We start from the raw sequence: 25797 nt of genomic DNA on the forward strand, positions 1-25797 counted from the left end.
CTACTTTTTTTTCAATTCTGTCGAGATAACTTTTTGATACATGCATTGACCTTCGAAATTTCGAACTTTGTAGGTGATTGTATCGCGATCTAAACGATCAAAATTCTGCAGCTTCGGGATCTCACAGCGAACTTTATTCTGAGCCAGCGAAAAAAAAAAATTAAAAAATAAGGCAAATAATTCGAGAAGTGCTTTCTTGATGCTGGAAATACCTTAATTGTATATGTAAATAATTTCTTCTTACTTCTATATTCATATGTAGAAAACACATGGAAAGCTTTTGTTTCATCGTTTGATATTTTGAGGTTGCATCCATTTATTGCTCATATTTCATTGATCCTACTAAATTTTCAGTAAAAGAAAGGAGACTGTGGAATTTAATTGCACTTTAATCGTAAATGGAATTATATATTTTTTTTTAAAATTCATAATCATTCTTTTTAACCCCACCTGACCTAACTTACGATAGCATTTCATTATTTAAGTTTTAATACCACTAAATGTCAAGTATGCAATAATATTTTTAAAACGTTTCAGAATTACTTAAAATATTTGAATAAAATTTGTAAGTATCGATAGATTGTGATATCGTGTACGATATTTTCTATATATGTTCATCGTTATTCAATAGATATAGAATAATGTTATACAATATTACGATTATTATTGTGCTTCGTGTGTGATAAAAATAGTAATAGCATTTACAAGAGAAGAACTACAACAAAAAACTAAAAAAATATATAAAATTTATTTTCTATGCATGTTCTATATTTATTGGACGTTATATCGAATATACTACCAATAATTTTTGTATTTCATGTAAACTGAATCGTGAAAAATTGTATTGTCCTGCATTGTATATATGGATAAAAATGTATAAATCCTGGAAAAATTGTTTTTTAAGTGTACATAGATAAACGATATTGTTTAAAATCTAAAAAAAATTGGATAAGGTGAATAAATATATTTTGCTTATAAATATTGCAAATCAAAAATCTCATTGATATTTGATACTTTTGAGTTCACATTTTATCTAATAAAAGCGTTTTCTATTTTAATTTAAAATTTGTAATATTAACCCAAGTAGTTACCATTTAGTTGAAACAATTAAAGAATTGAAAAGTATTTCTCACCTGAAACAAAAAAAAAAAAAATAAATAAATAATCATTCTTAATTTGAGTTTTTTAATTTTTCTTTAAAGTTTTTTAAAATTACTTAAAGAAAGTGATTATTTGAAATAGATTTTAAAGGCTAAGGGATTGGCAAAATTGGCCTACACCGCTTATTTCACATGTAATGGAATAAGAGCTACTATAAACAACGTCACGAAAAAGTTGATTTCAAGACGAAGATTTTGAATATTTCTTTTCATATTGAAATTTGGCAAGGCCTCGCACCAAATAGGGATTGCATTAACTGCGTTTTCCAGAATTTTCGTACAAATAATTTTTTTAAATTCTTTTTCTTGTCCTTTCAGCAATATGAAGTGCAAATAAAAATAGTTTAAAAAATCGAATAATTAAAAAAAAAAATCAAATAATTTTTATGTGGCTTTAATTTTAATGTAATTTAGTTTCAAAATCAAAGAGTGAAATTTTCATTTGCCAAGCAAAGATAGCTACATATATAAAATGTTGGACGCAGCCAGCGTTAATTAACGCGACCGCTTTGAGGTACCAGATATGCTACCCAAATTGAATCAAGAAAAAACTATCCGAAATCCATCCATCCATCGTAAAATAAACTACCAAAAACATAGTCAGCCAGCCAGCTCTCGTACCATAATCCAAAAAAGGCATAAATTTCAATAATCTCTTTTTTAGATACTTGAACTGCGTCTTTAAGACATAAGTAAACATTTTTGCTTTGATTTTACTAAATATGTGACTGAAGTGATCAGGTAAAACCCGTGTTATAGATAAATAAATTTTAACACTATTAAAACAAATTAAGTAGTCCATGTAATAATTGATAATGTATTTAAAGTAATAATAAAGTAAGATAAATTTCATTTGGTTAGAACGATTTAATTAAACCAAATCCTTTTACATAACATACATATATGTACAGGGTGACAAAGTGAAACAAAAATATATTAATAGCATGGCAAGGGACTAATAGTGGGTTGTTGCGGTACCATGGATCCCTCATTTTTTTGAAAATATTCTTATCTATGAGACAGCAAGTATATAAAAACAACCCTTAGGTACTTAACAGAAGACAAGCAACTTGAGAGAGTGATTGTCTTTGTGCATTCGATTTCAAGTAGAATAGAAATGGAATTTTCGTAGTGCAAAAGATAAGTAAAACTATTATTTTTTGTTTATGTACTTAAACTTTTGGAGACTTTGAACATCAAAGTTTTTCGAATATTTACAATGTTTAAGATACAATGGCGTACACTATACAGACAAAGTATTTGTCAAGTCATTTTTAATTAAAAAAAATTGAGAAAAATACAAATACACCAAGAATCAATCCCGGATCTTTTGGATTCATGCAAAAAAAAAGTCCAACCAAGTAGATTTATAATACTTATTTAAAAAGTTGACAATTTTATTGTGTTGTAAATCACATTCTACCTAGGTAGGTAGGTAGGAAGGATTAAGGGCAGATTCATCAGTGCCGACACTCAAACCTAGGTCTGAGATTCCTTGTTATACTGTTATATATATATTAACTCTTTTTTCGCTGATTATTCCAGTTCCTGAATTATTTTTAGAGACTGGTTACACTACAACAGCTAATCACATCCAATAATTGAATTAATTATTGTTTTGATGGCGTCAATTGAACCCGCTTCTTTAAGAATGCCGAGTAAGAAACTCCGTTACGCTGTAACGAACTGAGCCACTATGGTTGGACCATTTTACACCACTGTTTATTGTTGGATATTTCAGTTTAAACACGTAAAATGTTGAGGAAGTAAATTTTAAATAGACGCTCCTTTATATACGTGCCACTGATCGATTGTAGTGATAGGTTATTAATCTAACGTGTAGTTTAATTTGCCTAAATTTTTGGAAAGGTCACCCTGTATTTTACATAATACTACTCTTAACCTGACTAGATATATAATAAAGTTTTATCATATATATCCATGTTAGTGATTCCAGTTGTACCAATAAATTTAATTTAAATCAATGTTACGTGGTGGGAAATGCTTTGGTTGGCTGGGTGCTCTCTAACATTATATATCTGATTCAAATTGGATAGTATTTCTCTAAATATCTACACTACATGTGTATATAATAATATGATTTAGAATATTTAAAATATGTATGTAATTAAATTTAATTTTGAAAGTCATATGTAATAGTCACTGATTCAATTTGAAAAAAGATATTTTAAAGTTTGGAATTAACTAACTTTTTGGTATAAATTACGAGATGAAAATATTTCAAACATTTGAAATAGAAATGTTTTTTAATTACATGAAAAAGATGTCTAAAAATCAATGAATTCTTTTCAATTATAACTAGTTATACACAGAAATTTGATTTATTCATTCTACAAAGGGTTTTATAAAGTTTTGAATACTCTGTAAACTGGCTGAAATGATTTAAAATGAAGAAATCTGGTATTTAATTTTTTATACTTGCTATTGCATTTTTTTATTTTTTTAATATTTCAGCAGTCCATCAATTTTAAACTTGCCCGCTGTATCTAAAACATTCCGGGTTTTCGTTTAAGACAACTCTTTCCTGAATATTCCCGCCTAAGAGAATTTTTGCAAAGATTAAAGTTCACAGAAAAAAAACCAACCCTTTAAAATGTTCGTAAAAATCGGAGAAAGATTTTAATTTGTGATTTCTATAAAACTCAGCACATAAGATAATTTTGATCCAAAAAATTCAAAAATAAGAAAGCCAAACTTTTATTATTTGCAGGCCCCAACTAACAGATTTGGATTTTCGAGGATACGAATGAGATGACAAAAAACTGCGGTACTAATAATACTAGTGAAAGATTCGAGTTAAATTTTTTTTAAATGATTTTAGCAAATTATTATCTCTTTCAAAAGTTAATATTTTGTTGTATGAATAATATTTTATACCTATAATGTTTTGTCGAAAATTAGCACTATCTAATACCACTTAAGTCAGACATCACTCATAATCTAAAATGATTTAAAAACAAAACAAACTTAGCCTCCCATCTCATATCGATCCAAACAAAACAAACAGACACACATACTTAATGATGCGCAAAAGAAAAGACAGGAAAATAATATAAATTTTGTGTGATGTGTAGACAAATATAACATAATCAATCAATCTTATAAAAATAAAAGATTTCGAGAAGAGAGTTGTGTTAGAATAACAAAAAAACATCATGTAATTCTATTTTCATGGTTGAAGAATGAGAATGGATATATGATACAAGGAAAGTTCAGTTGTGGCTGAAGCAGGCCAATTCTAGTAGCATCATATATAAAAGAAATGTGACTGAAATATTATTACAACATAATATAAACCTAAATAATATAAAACGCAAATCTTTTATCATCTAAAAACATATACGCACGCATGTTAAGATCACTGGTAGCTTTCATCTTTGATTGAGGAAAAGAATAAAATATACTGAAAATACTTTTCTAAGTTGGCTGTAATGTTATATTAGAATTGTTTTTGCTTAGACAAAGTCTTAAAACAGAACCGACCATTATTCATTAGAGAAAATAGAGATTTTAAAACCAATAGTTCGCGAACTTCTCACTCTTTTTTGACATTCATTACATTCTATTTTAATAATGATAGTATAGCAACGTAAAATCGTGTTTAAAATCAAGATTTTAATAGCAAGATTTTATTTTGTAATATAATAAATTTATCGAAACTAATTCTAGAGAAAATTTAGATAAAGGGTCACCATTGTGTCAAATTCATATATAAAGACACTTTTCAATATATAAATTTGATCTTGTAAAGTTTGCCACATCATATTCAGCACAATAAACACTTTAGTTGAACTTGAAAGCTATCGATAAACTACGATAATGAATAATATTCTTATCACGAACATATTCGACGTTCCACAAAATTTAAGGTAGATTGACGACGTGAGCGGTAGTTTCCGATACACCTTATAGGACAACATCATGTGAGGATTATTTTCTAGCTGTGAACTACCCGACTCGCTGAGCAACTTCAATTTTAAATACAAAGATTATTGTGTTAGAACCTTCACTTTATCATATGCCGTTACTTACACTACTTTTTATCACAATTTCGTTTAATTTTTGAAATTATCAGCGTTTCTCTACTATATTATGCAGGTATTATACATAAAAACCTTCCTCTTGAATCACTCTATCTATTAGGAAAAACCGCCTCAAATCCGTTTTTAGTTTTAAAGACCTACGCATAGATAGGGACAGACAACGGGGTGTGACTTTGTTTTATACTATGCATTGATTTTTTTCGTCCAATTTTCTATTTATTTCTTTTCAAGTAGATAAGCAAATGTAATCAGTTTTTCTAAGTAACCAAAGGGCTAGATTTTACCTGAAACGCGCTGAAATAACGTTTCGATATCTGTCTTTAAGAAAAGGATAATTACGTTTGGATAGTAAAAATGAGGTTTTTTATTTTTTAATTGCGTTACTATAATATTTTTGTGTACTTGTTTAGTATATTCAAAGATTTCTTTTTCCAAGCTAATAATTTGTAATCCTTGCACCCCAAGGAAGGTTACCGTTCCGGTATCTTTATTTCTAAAAATGAAACTCATACTATATCGAGCTTAAAATGTTAGAAAATTCGAACTTCTACAAATGAATCAAAACAAAACAGACTCTTTCCTTTAACGCAAAGTTCGTCCATATTACGTAGATAAAATGGATCAAATTTATACCACTCATAAATAGATTACATAATAATAATAAATCAAAGACACAAGAACAGTAACATAAGACGAAGAATGGTTGATGGTACTATCAACTATGAACATAAAATAACATGAAAAAAAAAACAGCAACAAAGTGTATGTATGTATATGCTATACGAAAAGAACGATTTCAAAGTTAAACAAAAAGGAATCCGTTCATATTTTATACACAAACATGTATTCGATGTATTCGTGTACAAAGAGCAAAAAAAAAACATAAGCGTCACTCAAACTTGTGACACATGACGCGTTGGATTACATATAACATATAGCATATACGAAGTTGTTTGGGGGGAAAAAACAACAACACCAGAATATGGTAAAGATAAACGAATTGACAATGGATTCGAAAAGATTTCATTTTATATAATAAACGGATTTGTTTTGAAATTGAAACGTGAATATATTAAAACCCCGTACAATAAAAAGACACTCTATAATTTGTCTGTCCCATCGCAGTTGAAAACGGAAATGATCGATTTCAATACGGTTTTTGGAACTTCCTCGTTCCTTATCGCATGATATTTGTTTGCTGGTTGGTAGTTAAAATCAAAAACGCTGCCACAGACAACAAAAACCGACATCTAGGTTACCTAGGAAACTAAAACTTTTTCAATCCATTCAAGTTGCAAAGAATTTTGAGAAATTGAGTTGTGAAAGTTATTAGAAGTTAAAGAAGACAGAGATAATTTAAAGTAATTACAATTCAATTTTGATGTTATGTTATAATAAAGATTCTAATGAAACCAAACGTAATGTTCTCACATATTGGGTTGACTACTAAATCAGAAGTATGTCTTTTTTCAACTACCATTATAATTAATTCATACAGTAAAAACAAATTAAAATCAAACAAGTATTTGACTTCTAAAATTAATACCTTAAATTTTCAGAAAAATATCATTAAAAAAATAAGCTCTACATTTATAATATATCAAGGTACGAAACAAATATAGTTCCTACCGAGTATCTCACAACACCTTTCGATCTTTTTTTCCTGGTGGGAAAGTGATTTGATCTGCAGGTTGTTGACTTATTTTGATGAAAATTTGTAGACTTCTTAATTTAATTAGTTTTTACCTTAGTTATCTTCATATTCGGAGAAGCATAGATATCTACCTACTAACGAATTAGCAATTTATATAAAATTTTCACTTTTAAAGCAACAGATCTTACAAATCTTAAAAATGTATGGATGATAAACCGTCGTTATGATACCTGGTAATATTTTGAAACAGCTTAGCTATTCCTCAGTTTCAATGTTGTAACAATATTTTATTAGAATGAAACAGAATGCAATTGATTCAAGTTGAAAACTGGTACACTAATGTATTTCTATTCAATGAAAATATAATAACGTACATTTTAATCTTTTTCCGGGAAGTGCAAATTGTGTGGTTTTATTTGTTTGTAAACACTGGATAGTACAAACTGCATGGTTTTTAAGGTCACAAGTAACTTAATTAAGAGGTTTATAGATTATTTTATATAGGACACAACAAGTAAATTATTGCGGTAATATAAATAATAAATTAGCCATCAATGTTTTCATATTCTTCGCTATGTGCTACTATGGACTGCTTTCTTAAAATCGTAACTTTGTCATTAGCGTTATTGCTAATAGTTATGAGACTACATAAGAATTACGTTGAGAATTGTACAAATATGGCTTTCGAACTATGCAGCATAAAATACCTGAAATATCACAATAAACAAAACGAATACTTTGTACAGTTGATTTGTGGTCAAGCACCCACAGAATGTGAAAGAGAGTGATTTCATATTATAAAATGTGAAAGATATTCACCAATCAATATCCAGGAAACCAATATGATTTTTTACAGGGCAAAATTTATTTAAAATATAAAAAAACAAACCTTTGCAATAACCACAGTCAACGAAACATATAAATTATCATTATGTTTCAACATTTCTTTGACATTAGCTTTTTTCTATGATTGTCCTGTGGTTGACTAAAATTTTTCACCAGAAATGATAAATAATATTTTTTGCAACTCACTTACAAAACATATTTCTAAGTATTTCTTAAAAGTAACACCATACATCATCCATGAAAATAAATGACGCGTTAGAAAGTAATTATTTCTATTTTTAATTGGCTGGATTGTGTGCGTTGTACACGTTTGGTGTGACCGAAAACATTATTATTACAGACAAAGGAGTGGCTATGTTCATACTTGAATACAAAGTCAAATTTTAGGATATTCGGAAAACGATGCTAGCGCTTCCAGTGAAAAATTTTGGCGATAAAAGAGATATATTTATGATTTCTAAAGAATCGGTTAATTTTTATTTGCTCAATCAGTTTCGATTAATATTTCTTTAGTTTTCTAATAAGAAGATAAATAAAAACAAATGCGAAAATATTTTTTCCAACACTCGTCTTGCTTGTCCTTGGATAAACGAAAATTTTTCAATGTGTAGCAATAGACAGAAAATTAAATGCCTATTTAATATTTAAATTTAAACATTTTTTTAAAATTATTTTAAAGTAAAAATCAAACCTTTGGCAAGATGATGTTTCTTCAAAATTCACGTTATCCGCCAACGGTATAAAGTCACTACAATTTCTTAATCTATCAATAAACATTTTTATTAAATCCGTTTCACTCCATACGTAAATTAAAATTTATTACAACAGCAACAAAAAACACTTTTAATAATTGCACTTTTGAAATGTTTATGAATATTGGAATGCAAGCTTATTACTGAATTAGCTATACGTACAATACCTACGCAAGTTGCGTGTTGGTTTTCAATCATTCGGATATACTTATCAAGTCTAACTGTCGACAACAAATCTTTTAATTTCTGTAATTTTAAATAATAAATTACTAATCGGATGTGGTAACCGAAGCTAATCGTCCACAAGTAAAATTCCCACATTTGTAAATATATTACTTGGATACCTGGAAATAAAAATTTTTGGGAACTAAGTTACGCAAACTCGAAAGTATACCTGTACGGTATATTTTTTGGGTGAGGTTAGTTTAAAATTTTAGAAATTAACGAAGAGTAAAACTCCATGCTCAAATAATCCAGCATATGAGATAAAAATTGTAGAAATTGTATGGCAAATAAAAAAAGCATCTCCATGTAATTTTCCTGCGCTCCAATTTGCCAAACATATATTTCGTATTACCTCCACTATAATTTAAGCTTCCATTTCAAAGCGTATTTTCAAATTGCATTATGAAATTAGGCATATATAGGTACCGTATTTTTCATCAGAAGAAACTTCATTCAAAGAAAATTGATAAGGGTTAAAAATTATACCTACCTAGAAGTGATTTTTAACAACATTTCGAAGAGTGAAAGTGTCTATAGAATTATCAAATTTTTATAATCTCAACTTTGTGTACAAGTGTGTATATGACCTTAAAATGGACTTGGAGAAAAACTAACGTAATGTAATGTTTTTAATGTGTCTGTTGTTCGCAAAAATATGTTGGTTGAATTCACCACCTGAACAACCCCTAACAAATAAATAAAAAAAGGTTTTAACCAGAGTGATAATTAATGTCGATTTTGTCGAATTTAGTATTAAATAAAAAAAAAAACAAGATTCAGAATTTAACACGTAGTTAGGATTGATTTTATATTATACGGTTTAATTAATTGTAGGGAACGAAGAAAAAGTAATTAATTCAAAGGCTAAAGGATGTTTATTTATTTTCTACCTACTATATGTTTTACCAGGAAGTGTGTGTGTAAAAATCACTAACTATATCTTCAAAAGCTTAAGGCTACTGCGTTTAATAACATTCCTAAGAAAATAAGTAGGAAAGTTTTCTTACGTTTATGTAGGAAATTTGAATATATATTATTAATGTCCTTTATATTTTTAATAAAATCAACTTCCCTACTCTTTTTGAAATTAGAAATTCTCAACCGGTCCCTAAAATCGTTCATGCTCATTTGGCGTTTTTTAAATACAGGTCCCAGAAAATAGTATATCTAATCAGAAGAAAAATAACTAAAAAATTGTAAAATCATTTTGTTTGACATTCGGCTAAATAAATCCCGTCTCTACAGTCCAGAAATTGAATTTATCGTTTGAGAAATCATTCAAAATAATTATTACATTTATTATGTGGAATAAATAAAAATTTGTCAAGCCGTTTATTCGTAAAAAGCGCAGATTTTTTAGCACCACCAGTAACAAGAGTGGTATTAAGAAATCTGTGCTTTTTACGTATAGTCGGTTTGACAAATAGTTTTAAAAAAGTGTACGCTGGTGATTTGAACCTATTTTTAACCAACGACTAAATAGAGTAGTGTTATAAGTTTTATGTGTCTGTGTATCTGCGTATCTGCGTGTCTGTCTGTGACCTCAAAGCTCCTAACCAGAATACTAAATTTAAATTCGAAAGTGTTCTTAGCTTTGTTTCAAGTACGGCTAAAGAAAAAGCTAGAAACACAAACTTCTTCAAACACAGCTAGCTAAGAACATTTTCGATCAAATTGCGTTTTAAACAAAAACAAAAAGAAAAATCGCTTCAAATCAGATTTGCTTAAATGTCGAGGGGTATTTTGAATTTAATATTATTATTTTGAATTTAATATGCGAGCTTTACCTAAAGTAAGCCTCTCATTAACTCAGTGTTTGTACAACCTTATGATAAATTACTAATTTAGTAATTTATTATATATGCTCTTTCTCTTAAAAATACCCATTACGTAATTTTAATATTATGATCTTGAATTACAGTTATGTTAAAAATGTTGATGTAAACAATATTGCATTCTTTACATAATGATTTTATTTTATCTATTTATTTTATTCAATTAAATTATGAGTAGCACTATTCGCACCGTGCTCTAGTTTCGCTTCCATGACAACGATACACTACTTTTATTATAGAATTGTATGGATGCATATATAATTGTATGGATTGCATTCATGACTTACATTGAAAATTTAATATTATTGTCTTACAAATTTAAATAAATAATTATGATAATTTATATTTGAAAAATAATATTTGAGCAATTCTATTTTTAATTTGACATTTTCTATAACATTTACTTGTAAAGAATTGCAAATTAGGCATAACAGCGTCCTTTATCGCCAAAATTTTTCACTGGAAGCGCTGGCATCGATTTTATTCTCCCTACCATGACTACGCACACAACTAATACCAAACTCTTAATAATATAATTTTAATATGAATTGAAATTCTATATAACGTGTTTATATGTTATCTGATTCTATATTTATTGATACGAGAGCTGGCAAAGTTTGCGAGAGTGAATTTAAAGACAGCCGAATTTCGCGTATTCTTTTCCTTTTTATAATTAACAATTAGGTAATAAGCATTGAACGTAAAATCGGTTGCGTTAACTAACACCGGCTTCGCGCTAATAAAACAAATGAATTTCTGCCTGGAGAAGAAGGAAGAAATTATATTCTTTAATTATAAACGGCAAAACTGGCAAGTTTATTGTTAAAATAACATGATAAAAGATTTTTTTTAAATCTTTAAACGATTTTAAAATTAGCAATCGTAGCTTTTCACGGGGATGTGCAATATTAAATACAGTTCATCCCTATCTAATTTCAATAAGAAATATTCAAAATTCTTGAAATCAAATTGTAAAAGATGCCAACTCTTAAACCATTATATTAGATTAATTCTCCGTCATTTCTAATCTAATATGTATATTACAAGAACATGAATACAATAATATTTACTAATATAAATTTAAAAATACCTCCATATATTGTATTTAATTTCTGCCGAATCCATTCTGTTATGGAATATTTATATATGGATTTTTTTTAAGTTAATAAGTTTTTAATTTAAAGAATTTTTCTTATTTTCACGTATTAGAAGTTTATTTTTAAAAAAACTCCAAAACGATTTTTGTTTGAAAATTTTTCCTGAAAAAACTTATTTTTAAAATCATTGCTCGTGCTCTAATTCAGTGGTTATAAAACGATCTAAGCTTGAAATCTAAAATATAAAATTCCAAAGAATACATGCATGCACATGGAAGTGATTGGTTAATTTTACATTGTAACTAAAATTAATACAGCAATAGAGCTTATTGGAATATCTTGTATTTTCATTTTCAATATAATTATTATTGGCTTATGAATATTTTAGTAAACAATTTCAACGGAACAATTATTTTTTTATTAATAAAAATGAATTCAATATTTATAGAATTTGTAATTTTATCATAACTGAAATATCTTTACTTCATATTAAATTTTCTTTACTGATATTAAAATTATTCATAACTGGAATTCATGTTATTTTCAATTTAAATGCACCAAATAATTGTGTTTTTATTTCTCTTAATACATTTTTATGATACCTTTTATAAAACTAACGTCTTTTTTATTTTGCCATGAAGAGAAGGAAACTGGAATACACATTCTCAGTGAATGCGAAAGACTCTCTATCATACGATACCCGATGGAGTGATTTCCACCTAAATGAAATAAAAGAAGGTTTTTTATTAATCATAAAGCTTCTAGAACACCTTTGAAACAAAGAAGGTACAATAGATCAAACTGGCCGCAGTACAAAATATCTTCTAAGACTTGCTAAATAGCTCAAATCTAATCTAATTTAATCTTACGTAGCAATCTACTTAAACAAATGAATTTACTAGACTTTGAAAGCCCAGGAAAAGCATTATGTCTTCGAACTTTATTGTATTTTACTAATAAATTCAAGCACCAACGTTGATCATTCATGAATTTCAAATTAATTTTTGTTGTTAAAACTCGCTATTGAAACTCTTGCTTGCTATCTCTTTTCGATTTAATGTTATCATCCTTATCAACAGAAGAGATACACTTTTCAGATGGACACAAAAGACAATTCCATGTTGATCTGTATGAAAATATTGATTTTCCAATCAATATTTCAATTTCAAAGTCTGGTTTGAACATTTTATTACCCTTAAACATATAAAAGTAAGTAGCTAGTACGAAATAGACAGCTTTTCATTATTTAAAAATTATTGATTATTCTTGAAAACTTCATAGAAAACAATTTTCTCTTTTCTTAATGAAAATTTGAATAAAATTTGCAATTTATAATTAATATGACATATTTTAAGATATGTAATTACTTCACTTATACTTAATACAATTACAAAAGTTAAATTAAATCATTTACATATCAGACATAGAAGGGTAATTTGAAGTGTTTTACTTATATATGTATATATATATAACGTCACCCACCTAGTTACTTATAATATAAATGCACTATTTAGTAAAATGTTTTATATAGATAACAATAATTTTGATATACAAATATCTGTATACGGTATGTTGACATGAAAATTCACACTAAATTTTCAGAAGATAATCTAGTTTCCAAGCTTAAATTTTAAGACATGTCAGAGTTTTTCATTATTCGCCATACTTGTCAATTTTACTATACGTCGAATCACGATTAAAAATAAATAATACAAGTTTGTTCAATAAAATGTATGTCATACAAAAATTTGCAAATATGTGTTTCGTTTCAGAGGATTAAGCATGCCGACAGGTGAACCAATGATGTTTTACATGGTAAATGATCGATAAGTGTAAAAAGTTTTTGAGGTAACTAAAATACAGATAAAATTTTCAAAGAAAAATGTTAGACTCAAAAGGGCATCTTTAAGATACCATGAATTTAATTTGGTCGTTCAAGGTCATCGAAAAGTCACTTTAGGGTCGTTCTTGATAAAAGTTGGCTGAATATTTTAAATATGAAAGCTGTTTCTCATAAAAAAAAACAACCAACAACCTTTCCTTCGAAACATTTTTTCAAATAGATTAAGTTAAAATTGTTTGTTAAAATCTAACCACAGAAGTAAGTTTAATTTCATTTCAATTCGTAAAAATAATAAGAGATAACAAGAAGCAATAATTGAGACAGGTGTACAATGAAGTCCAAAAAGTGAGATACAGAATAGGATATTGCATCAGTCCTTAATCCAAAATTTCACAACTTTACGACTGATGTCGTAGAGTTTACGACTAATGTCGGTTGTTGAGTTAATACCCACCTTTCTATAGACGTTATACCGAGTCTATTTAATCTCTAAATTAAACAATTAGCATACATATTTTCTATCTTGGAAAAATGCGATGTTTTGTATTTAAAAAAACAATGGCCGCAAACTTAACAAGAGGCACGAAAAGAGATCCAAACTCACCTCCGAAGAACATATGTATTAAGGACATAAAACTAGAGTGGATAGGATAGCAGGAAAAAAGACGCCTATATGAGGTCTGGTATTGGCTGATTTCAATTTTTTGTCTTTTTCAATCAGTTAAAAGTGATTGAAAATATGTTTTCAAACACTTAGGCACCCTGATGCGCTGTACAAAGTGCACAACGACCGATGAATAGACCTCGTCCAGATAGATACCTTAAATTCAGGCACGAGCGCTTATAGATCAGCTTAGGAGGTTTCATATCCTTATCATATATGTTCTTGACTCCTCCTCAGAACTGAGTCAACTTCTCAGAATTTAGTGTTCTTTAAGATTGTTTTCTTTAGGATATTACATTTCAAGTAAACACTTGGTACCCAGAGAAGTATCTTGAACTAATCCAAAAGCTTAAACATATATAGCAACTAAACACATTGTGTAATATCAGAAACATGAAGCTTCTCGCTGGCAATATATGTATATGTAGTAAGTATGTAACATGAATAGTATTAAATTTAAATATAAATTATCACTAACAACAACACTGCCAACCTTAATACCATAATACGTATACAAGACATATATAGTGAATTCAGAAGATACAGAATTCATAGTTTACCATCTTTATCATTCAAATACTTGTATATAAATACTTGTTATTCACCGTCTCTTGTCAAGGGAATCTGGTTCTGAAAGTCTATGGAACATCTATAGAAAATTATATCATGACACCCAATTTAATGTACATGCGATGAACTATTTTCTGAAGGGTGATATAGCACTAAAAAAATATATCTTTATTACAGTAAATTTATTTTCAGAGCAATTTTATAACTAATTTACCTCGTTATCGGAAAAGATGTACTAAAAAGTATATTTAGATAACGAACGAAAGTATATACGAATTCCATCAAAATAGAGGATCGGACAAAAAGTTTTTTTATTCCCTCAGATGAAGCATTCTCACTTCACTAATAGAAAAATGAAGTTGGTTTCTATGTTTGCTAGAATGCAAGATGTAAACGTTTAAATTCCTAATTAAAAAAAGAGGAAAATACCCACTAGTGATGTCATACGTGGGTATCGCCATAGAAATTACATATAAAACTTTGTTTTGCTAAAAAAGAGAAGGGCAACCTTTGAATACAATCTTTGATTGCTTATAACTTTTACGTTTGTTAACCAATTTTAATTTCACTTTCAAATTTTGTCATGGTATCAAGGCTGTTAGTGAGAAAAGACTAACCAAATAGTGCACAATTTTTGAATATTACCAGGAAATTTTTCACTCGTGTGCGCACATTTAAGCGCATAAATTTTTATGTCATGGAAGCAGCTGTATTGTGTTAATTTAATACATAAAAAGTGTTGTTTTATAAATTTCAATATTAGACAATTTCATATGTAAAAAAAATGTATAACAAATTTTAAGCAAAATTACACTAGCCAAATGTGCTATAGTAACACATTTGTTTTTTAAAGTATAAAACCCTTTTTTCTTAAAAATTTAAACCAAAAAGTAGGTACGGCCATGTTAAGCAAAGCAAATGTTGTGTAGAAAATATTAGGCTAAATGCAATGACATTATGAGTAAATAATATATTATCATTAAGATGCACATAATATGCAGATATTATATATACTATGTGAATAATTATATTGTACATTTAAACTATATAACGATGTCATATAAATCACTATATTAAAGTTTAATGGAGAATGAATATGTTGTTTCGTAATGTAAATGGGGTAGTAATTTGAACATAAATTATCAGTGAATGGGTTCAAAAACCACAAAAATTAACCCCGTAAATCTTTTAGATACTATAAGAAATCAGACTAAATTTTTTGTATCACTTCGGATGAAGTATTCTAACTTTACGAATAACAAAGTGAAGTTGATTTTTAAAAATGTTGACTAGTATGCAAGATATGAACGTTAATAATTCTTAAATAAACAAAGAGGAAGATACCCACTAGTGTCGTCATACGTTGGCATCTCCATAGAGATTACATATAAAACTTTGTTTTGCTAAAAGAAGTAGGCAACCTTTGAATGCAGTCTTTGATTGCTTATAGCTTTTTCGTTTTTTTATAAATTTTAATTTCACTTTCAAATTTTGTCATGATATCAAGTCTAGTTTTACATTTTTATGGGTAATATGGCCAATTCGACATCAGGATTATCCCCTATTTTAGGTTATGTTTTGTAAATCTTGCACAAAAATACAAGTTTGGAAAAGGTTTGAAGGAAAAAGTTAATTCAATGGAGAGTGTTCTTAGATATGTTGCAATTGCGAGCTTAGGGCCCCTACCCGAAAAATTTGTCGAAGGTTTTTCAAATTTTGTAAATTTTGTTTATAATGAGATGATGTTTATGAACTTAATTCAAGCTCAATATTCCCAAGCCTCACAATTCACACCCCATCATATGCGACACAGAAAAGCACACGACGCAGATATCATTTAATTAGAAAATGGCATGCATGTATGTCTTCACATCACATAAAAGAATAATTTGATTTGAAAATGTATAAAGTTTTCTACAAAACTCAAATAAATGTCGTTTAAAACAATAAACTTTGTGTTTTATATAAAATACTTTACACAAACGAACATAGTTAACGTAATGCACAAAGCGATTCTACATAGAGTACATTTAATAATAACTATCAACAGAATAAAATATATAGCTATCTCTGTTTTAAATATAAATTAGTGTTGGTGCGTCTGTTTGTAGCCGTGTACCTACCGTTTGGACGATTTGGCCCATTGAGATCAAATTATATTTGTTTTGTCTAGGATATGACGCTTTACCAAATAAGACTCGTTCCCAGCGATGGAAAATATCAATCGAAGCCAGCTATGAGCCAGATGATCGATGTAAAAAAATACGTCTGTTTGTAGCCATGTACCGTTTGAACGATTTGGCCCATTGAAATCAAATTATAATTGTTTTGTCTAGCAGACGAAATGATTGATGTAATAGGTTTCGAAAACCAAAATTAAGTCGAAATTTGGTGTCTCAGAGAAGTGGGTAATAGAGACGTTATGTTGGTCAAGAAGGTAGATTATATTAGAGCTAGGAGTAAGTCTTAAAATATCATTTGTACTGCGCCGAATTTGAACAGCTAATCTGTTGTACCTCCCTTGTTTCAAAGCTGCTCCTGAAGCCATATTAAAACACTTTATCTCCTGGGCGATACATCTTTGAATTCACTTGAATGGATAGCAGCCTATCGCAAATGATGGTATCTTTTGAGAGGAAGGCTTTCGCATTCACACAGAATGTGTATTTTAGTTTCCTCTTCATGACAAAATCCGTAGAGATCGTTCCCTATGAAATTGATTTTGTGCATAAGCTTTTGAATTTACAATGACCAGTAAACAGGCCATTAAGTATACTTAAATCTCTGAAGCCTTTTCCTTGAAAAGTATTTTATAAGAGTTGTTTTTAAGAGAAATCTTGGCAATAAATGTTTTCTTAACTCCATCTACTCCTTTATTTTAGTTTTAAATATGAGTTTCCGTACCCTCAATTAGAAGGTAAGACGAGGTATTGTGTGATATTTGTTGTTAAAATTGGAATTTTCCAGCGAATTCAACGGATAAAGCCTAGTTTATTTAGTATAGTTATTTACTAACGTTAAAAGTTTCAACTCATTTCAATATAAAATATAATATAAATATAGTTTTATGATATATAATAGACTTGACAACTCACAGTCTCAACTATACACACAATAAAATGTGTATCTGTCGCATTAAACAAATCAAAACGTCGTCGTCTATTAACTATAATTATTCTTCAATCAAGTAATAACATCCTGTGGATTACAAATGTTCAACATAACAAGACTGAAATTTTATAAAATCATCTTTATTTTTATTACCTTTACAACTTTCATTCGGATATCTTTGAGAATAAGTGTACTCATTTTATTCTTCAAACTCATGAACATAATGGTTAATCTATATGTACATTCTGGCATTACTCGTGTTGTAAACTTTGATCAATTAATAAATTATGAACGAACTGTACATAGTGAATTTTTTGTGGAAGCAGAGAGAAGTTTAATTTACACTGATCTGGGAATTATAAATAAACATTTAACGCCCAGCCAACTAAAAATTTGGTAGCTAACATAGCTGAGCAAGCTTAGGTGGTGCGGCAATAACCATTTCGCAAAGTTTTACCATAATTGCATTAAGAGAATGTCTTAATCCTTTAATCCCAATAATCCCTTTGGGGCTTATTTCATGAATATAGCGGTGTGACTTTCTATCATAGTTACCAGGCACAAATTATGTACTTTGCTATTCGATTCAATATTTTAATTACTATGAACTAATTTTTGGTACTTGACAACATATGCATGTTACCAAGATTCCTGGCAAAGTGGCCATTTGTGTGAGCAATTTGTTATTTTTACTGCGATTACTGTTTATAGCTGGTAGAAATGTAAGACTATTATAAACTCGGTGTAACTTTTAACTTGATGAGGTGAAATAACAACCAACATTATAGCCATAACGATAATTTAAATCACAAAGTTAGTCCTTCCAAAACTTTTATCTATATACATTTTTTCGAAAGCCGGAAACATTTACCGAAATGAAAAGTTCAATGGGAAAATCTCACTGTTTGTTCTCCTTTTATTTTTTTTGGAATCTGTAAGTTATTTTATTGATAATTTAATATTGGTTACAAAAAGTTTCGATACTAAAAAATTGTTAGCAAAGATTGGAATTAATAAGGAAACACGTCAATATTTTGGTATCTGTCAATTTTGCACAAATACCAAAAAATGATTATTCCTACAGCGAGCCTACAGTGAATTGCAGATATCAATTCACGTAGTTTTAAGTTTGCCCTTCAGTTAAAATATCGAGTTAAGTTATCAGTTATTTTCAAAATGGTTTAGCTAGCGTTACAGCTACCAACATAACAAAAACAAACCCTTTACATAATATTTCTTATACTCTGACGTTATTATTGTATATACATAAAGTATTAGAAATAGAATTGAGAAAATCTATTTTATAAAATGAAATAAAATTGTTCAGAATGATGAGGACAGGCAACGAACAACGATGTAGATTGTAGAGACTCTAGGTACAACAAAATATAAGTGTATATATTTATTCTCTTCAATTCAATAATATTTTACATCACATTTTACAGAGTACCAACACCAGCAAAATTGGTGTTTATTGTACATCGTACAAATTGAATTCATTTAATTTATTTGATGGTATTTGGAAAATATCTGTATATAAAACCCCATTGCATAATGTTCAACTAAAATGTCTTATCTAAAAATTCTTCTATTGTCCCGAATATTTTTTGGCTCAGTGATCGAGCTGTATAAGGCTGTTATAGGCATATGTCAGAGAAACGGAGGTTAAACCCCATAATTATTATCAACATGGAGAGTATAGGAGAAGTTGTGTTTTTAATAAGTTTTTTAATTTTAGAAAAAAACTAGATTTAAGATATTTTTAAAAAACTAACTTAACATTCATGTATTTGTTCCAAGTTTAAAAAAAAAAAGGATTGACCGTCTCATTTTTGAAATATAATGACTCAAATTTATTTAATTGTATTGTTGAATAGAATCAATTATATTCAGAATATAAGTATTTGAAGAGAGATGTCTATTATCATACAGACTTTAATACGGTAATACAGTTTGACTACGAGAATAAATCGCGTTTATCCATCAGAGTTAAAAAGAATACTTTATTTGACTATGTATGTATACTAGGAATGTCTGTTAATATAGTACATAACGTTTTTACGATATTGTACGGAGACAAACACCTTCACAAGTGAGAAAAAAATTTATAAAAACCTCGACAAATGCGACTTGTTCCTTGTAAACCGATTTTTGGAAACTTAGCAAAAAAATATTCTCAATCAAGTCGGTTCGACCGTTTAGGGCTACTATGCCACTGAGAAACACACAGACGCACATATAAACTATCAAAGTGATGGTCAAGGACATCAGATGAGATGAAAAGAATACCTAGAAAGCTATCATTTTTTGGGACTAATTTTTAGAAATGTTTTGATTGAAATTGAAATATTTGAGTTGACTTTGTTCTTTTGAATTATTGTTAATAATTACCTAATTATTTTACCATTTCACTTTTAGAAATGAGTTGAGCCAGGTTTATTTGACCATTAATTTCCATAGTAATTATTTATATGTTAAAATTATATGTCATAATCGCCAATTTTTTAGTTTTACGAGCTATGAAACACTAAGCTCGCACTTGAAACTAAGCTAAGAACACTCTCCATTAAATTACATTTCAAACCTAAAAAATTAAAATCGGTTCATTCGTTTAGGCACTACGATGCTACAGACAGACACACATAGCGGTCAAACTTATAGCACCTTTTTTTTCCGGGGGTTTAAAAATAACAATTAGTACATTTTTTCTAATAATTTATTCGTAAATTCGTCCCAAATCAACAATAAATTTGAACAGCATACAGCACTTTTGTCAGTGATAGTACCTACCTATTATCTCATACCTGCATCAAGTACTAAACAAGAACCATTCAACAACCTAGCAGCAGCAGTACGTACCAACCATCATCATAGAATATAGAAGGTATCCAGAATAGAATATAACCTCGATCTCATCATAATATTGTATGGATGAATAATACTACACATATAACAACAAATGACTGAAGGATATGTTTTGTATATACCTAAATAGTAGGTACCTTTTAAATTCAGTATATACGTAGGTAGGTACTGGTTGGTATATAGGTACCTAGTACGTTGTTCACCTGTTTCTTTTAGAGATAGATGCTTGTTACATAAAATAACATACTTATGTATATTACTTGAATTTTATACTTGATACTTGTTGAAGTCTAAAATGGCAACAAAAATATATAAGTGGAGAGTAATGGCTAAAAATGTGATCATAATTAATTGCTCCCAAGATACTTTAAGAGTTTTAAAATTACAAATGATGAGTGTGATCATAAAGAATTATTCTTAAAAGGAACTTCATTGGACTGCAAATGTTCCACCAAATATTAATAAAAGCTTAATTAAATTTAATTAACTACACCGTTTCCTAACAGTTACCATAGTAGATGACGTCTTTATTAGCGCGGGAAAATATTCTTTGGCTCTATTTATACTAAAAACTAGAGTGATATACTATGACTAGAGTGATATCCACCCGCTTCGCTGGGTTTAAAAATAAAGATTGATAAAGATTGCTCTCGCTTATCCCCCTTCTATAACACTCGAAATAATGGTAAGGATTGTTTAACACAGGTAAAATACATGTATGGTTTTCTATTTTTTTAAATGTATAATAGTCGTAATTATTCATTGAGTATATCAGAAAAGAAGGCCGTGAAATATTTTATATTGACTATTTTTACAGAAATTTGTAATTTATGGTCAAATTAAATTAATTTTTTTTTTTTTTTATTAATATATCTTTATAAATTATATCTCATGTGTTATTCTGAAGTATGAGCTATATTGCTGTACAGTTTCATTAAAAATCATTCGCTAGTTTTAGCGTGAAAGCGTAACAAACAAACAAACATGCTTACTTTCGCATGTATAATATACAGAGATAGAGATAATGGTTTGGTTTGCCTACAAAACCCAAGAATAAATGAAACTCGCCATGACAAGTATTTTAAATGAGGAGATAAATTTTCTACTTTGATTTTTTCTTTCTGCAGCACTTTCTGGTTGGAATTCGCTCATTACGAAATTATTCTATATTTCTATGAATAATATAGTTTGCATGTAGTCTATGTAAGATAAAAACATGACTTTCAGAAGAAAAACTACTAATCCTACTTTCATCACTTCTATCAATTGAACAGTAAATTCATTCTTTCTCATTCTTTTAGATTCGACTTACTCTCTTACTCTCCAAATGAAAGGCTGAAAATGTGATGTAAATCTCGAGTTGCTTGTGAATAAAGTATGTTTTGGAAGTTCATAAATATTATTTTGTTGAGAATATATTATATTTTTTCAAATATATTATAATTTATAACAAATGTCGATCGCCAATTAAGGCAAGCCCTGCTCGTAATTGAAATATTACACCAGTATAGTTACCATCCCGTCGTCAAATATTGAAAATTGAAAAAAAGCCTCACCTGAAACAAAAAAAAAAAGAAACAATAAGTAACAACATTTAACGAATTGATATATCATAAATTGAAAATAAAATGGTTTTTCAAGCAGAGTTTGATTCTTTGAAAATATGCTTATGCGATATTTCATGGATTTGGTTCGAATAACGCCAAGATGTAATATGATAATTTTTAGCTATTAAAATTTATAATCAATGATAAATTAAACATTTTAGACGCTAACAAACGGTACAAAACTGAAATGTATACAAAATTTATAATATAGAAAAGCAAACTTATAAATGGATAGTTAAAAACGTTAAAATATAGTTACACAAAACTCTTCACATATACAACAGTTTTATTCTATTATTACTTTTTACTGTTGGTTGTAGCTTGGCTTGTTAGGTTTGCAAGGTTTGAGTTTGAGTTTGGTATCTTTAATATGCCAAATCAAATCAACTATGAAAAGTATCATCTATATATATGCAACATTTTACGTAAGTATGTTAAATAAATAGAGTTTACCATTTAAGTACTCTAAGTACACGGTGTAACATGAGTAGATTGATAGAGTAAATAGTTCTGCTATTACTTTATACACGTAATCTTGGTCTTGGTCTTGGCCTAGCACATTATTCTTGATTTCACTTGGCTTTGTACGTCTAATTAGTTAATCATAAACGCTGACTTTTTACATGTACTTCTTAAACTTTGAAGGTATACTGTAATCTTCTACCTTCGTAGGTTCGATACAATAAAATCATCATCAGATGAATTCTTTGAAAACTTTGGTAGAGCTAGTTTATTTTATGTTGGACCTTACAAACAAAGAGAATTAATAATATGACATATGTAATATTATTTATTCTCTTTGTTTGTAAGGTCCAAAATAAAATAAACCAACTCTATATACTTTAATATTTATTGCAAAGGTACATGCATAAATCTTGATTTCCAAATATCTTCACAACTAATATATTTAATAATCATTCATCAACTACTCTTAGTACAGCAGTTGCACGATTTTGTTTAGAACAAATCTATATCAATATAACAATATATTTTCTTGAACGGCGTAAATTTCTTTTTAATACAATAGTGGAGTTCCCAAAAAGCGATTACATAATAAATTTCTTAGCTAAGTGAGATTGAAATCGATTCAACAGTTTGAAAATAAATAACTATATTTTCAATTTTACAGTTTGACAATAAATGGTTGAAAATATAGAAACGTTGTAAAACGTAAAAAATATTAATTTCTTTATCGAATATGATACCAATATTTCTAAATTGGTAATTTAAAAATATTAAAAATACGAAAAAAGTCGTTTTGGGAAAGTTTTTAAATAAGACGCTTCCCTGTCTGTCTTTATATAAATTAAACTTGATAATATAGAACGCATGTATTTCTTACACTCTGTATTCATGTAAAATATATGTTTGTATTATTATTTTAGTATAAATTTTAATAAATATCAGTCAAATTATTGTCAGAAATGCATTTATTCATTTCAATTTAAACTTTAAAATTCATTTCGATATTCTGAGTGATAAATGAGTTTAAAATTGTTTTAAATGATCCTTTCATTTGTTAAAAAACTTATATCACTTAATAATTCCAGAAAAGTACATTTATTTGTGTTTGAAAGAATCATAAATTGTAAAACTAGAAAATTTATTGAGGCAACAACAAATACTATTTTATATTATATTCAACGTTTTAAAATCAAAAAGAATGCTAAATTAATTGTTTATTGAACAGCGTTCGGTGAAGTTTGAGATTCGAAATCAAACTCGTTGAAAATTCGACAAAATATATAGGCCAGAATAGTTCTACGTCATCATGAATGTTTGTCATTTTCTGTTCCCAGTTTTCTTTTCTCACACATTGTAACATGAACCCTATTTTACAGTGCAGTTCTGATGCAGTTTTTTTGGTTTTAACTTCCAATGTTCAAACAAATATCGTGCGATAATGAACATAATTCCAGTTCCAATAGTTCCAAATACTATTTAAAATTTTAAAGTTTTCAATAAAGTAACAAATTAAAAATGGTTCCCTATTCCAAAAATAAAATGTAATGATACGCCTATGGTCAATGAAATATTTATCGAAATTAGCCTATACTTTAACTTTTTGTTTATTAAACAAATTTTTTTACTAGACTGTTTTTTTAAAAGTATTCTGTAAATGAAAATAACTGGAAAGTATAACCTACTTTTCCACACACGTACATTAGTTTAATCGGTCTCAGTATATATAAACGTTAAACTTTTTTTGTAAAGAATAATAACATAAACTAAACTAAACTGCAAAAAAAAGAAAACATTCACTCGGTTTCGGTTTTAAATGATGCACACAAATTTCTATTACTTTTTCCTTTCGATATTATAAAAGTTTTTTTTTTTGAAGGTAGTCAACAAAACTAACATTTTATTTTCTCTTAATGGTAGATAAAATTTCTTTCTATATTATAGATAGTGAATTGTTATTTGTTTCTTCGTTGATGTTGACAAAATAAAATTTGTAATTTTATGTTTACCGTTTTCTAAGTATCCAATAATGCTAATGTATTTTCTACTTCTGCATTTCGGTAAAAGTAATGCCATTAAGTCCAAAACTTTTACATTTATTGAAAATATTTTTAAGCTTTTGTTTTTTGGATTGGGTTTCATCGAACTTTTGTCAAAATAAAGTTCTTTGCTTTATTTATATCAATTAATATAGATAATAGAAGATTGAAGAAGGAAAAGGACAGAAAAATATCACTTTTTTTTTACCGAATCGGGTAGTAGTTTTTTTTTTTTTTTTTTTTTTTTTTTTTTTTTTTTTTTTTTTTAATTCAGCCAACTAATTGTATTAATGTAAATTTTTCTTAAGACTATTTCGTTGCGTGCGTAGTCACGGTAGGAACAATAAAATCGATACAAGCGCTTCCCGTGAAAAATTTTGGCGATAAAGGAGGCTGTTATGACTAATTTGCAATTCTTTACATGTTAACGTTATAGAAAATGTCAAATTAAAATTATTGAAAAATACTAATTAATTAAATTAATTAAAAACTGTGAAAATAAGAAATCAAATTACAGAAATATTATTTTTCAAATGTAAATTATCATAATTATTTAAATAAATTTGTGAGACAATAATATTAAATAAATGCAATCCATACAATTATACAATTCGATAATTAAAGTAATGTATCGTTACCATAGAAACGTCTCCAATAAAACTCACGCACGGTTTGAATTTAGAAAATTTATCAAAATTTTGATAAACAAAAAATTATAACCAATTACACTTAAACAGCTTACTCAACAGTAAATATTCTTGTAATTTCACTTTATTAAACAAAATAAAAATAAAAAATTAAAATATAAAAAATTTGGTAACATATTTTTATAATGAGATAATCAAAAGGTCAAACCATTTGAATTTTATAACTTTAAAAAACAAAGATCATGAATTTACTAAAAATTTCCAAATACATAATGAGTACAATCACTTATGACTAGTAACAGTATACATTAACTAGAAAAATTTCCAGAACAGAAAAATGTGTGTGTATTGTAACG

The 25797-nt window shown here is 28.2% G+C and overlaps 1 protein-coding gene across 2 annotated transcripts in view; it reads right to left on the reverse strand.

Moving 5' to 3' along the window:
• The window catches only part of LOC123296596 (putative uncharacterized protein DDB_G0277255), a 506211-nt gene that overhangs the window by 313300 nt on the left and 167114 nt on the right, over positions 1-25797 (reverse strand). The window lies entirely within an intron of this gene.

Source organism: Chrysoperla carnea, chromosome 3 (genome assembly GCF_905475395.1).
Source record: "Chrysoperla carnea chromosome 3, inChrCarn1.1, whole genome shotgun sequence".
In the NCBI taxonomy this organism is placed as follows: Eukaryota; Metazoa; Arthropoda; class Insecta; order Neuroptera; family Chrysopidae; genus Chrysoperla; species Chrysoperla carnea.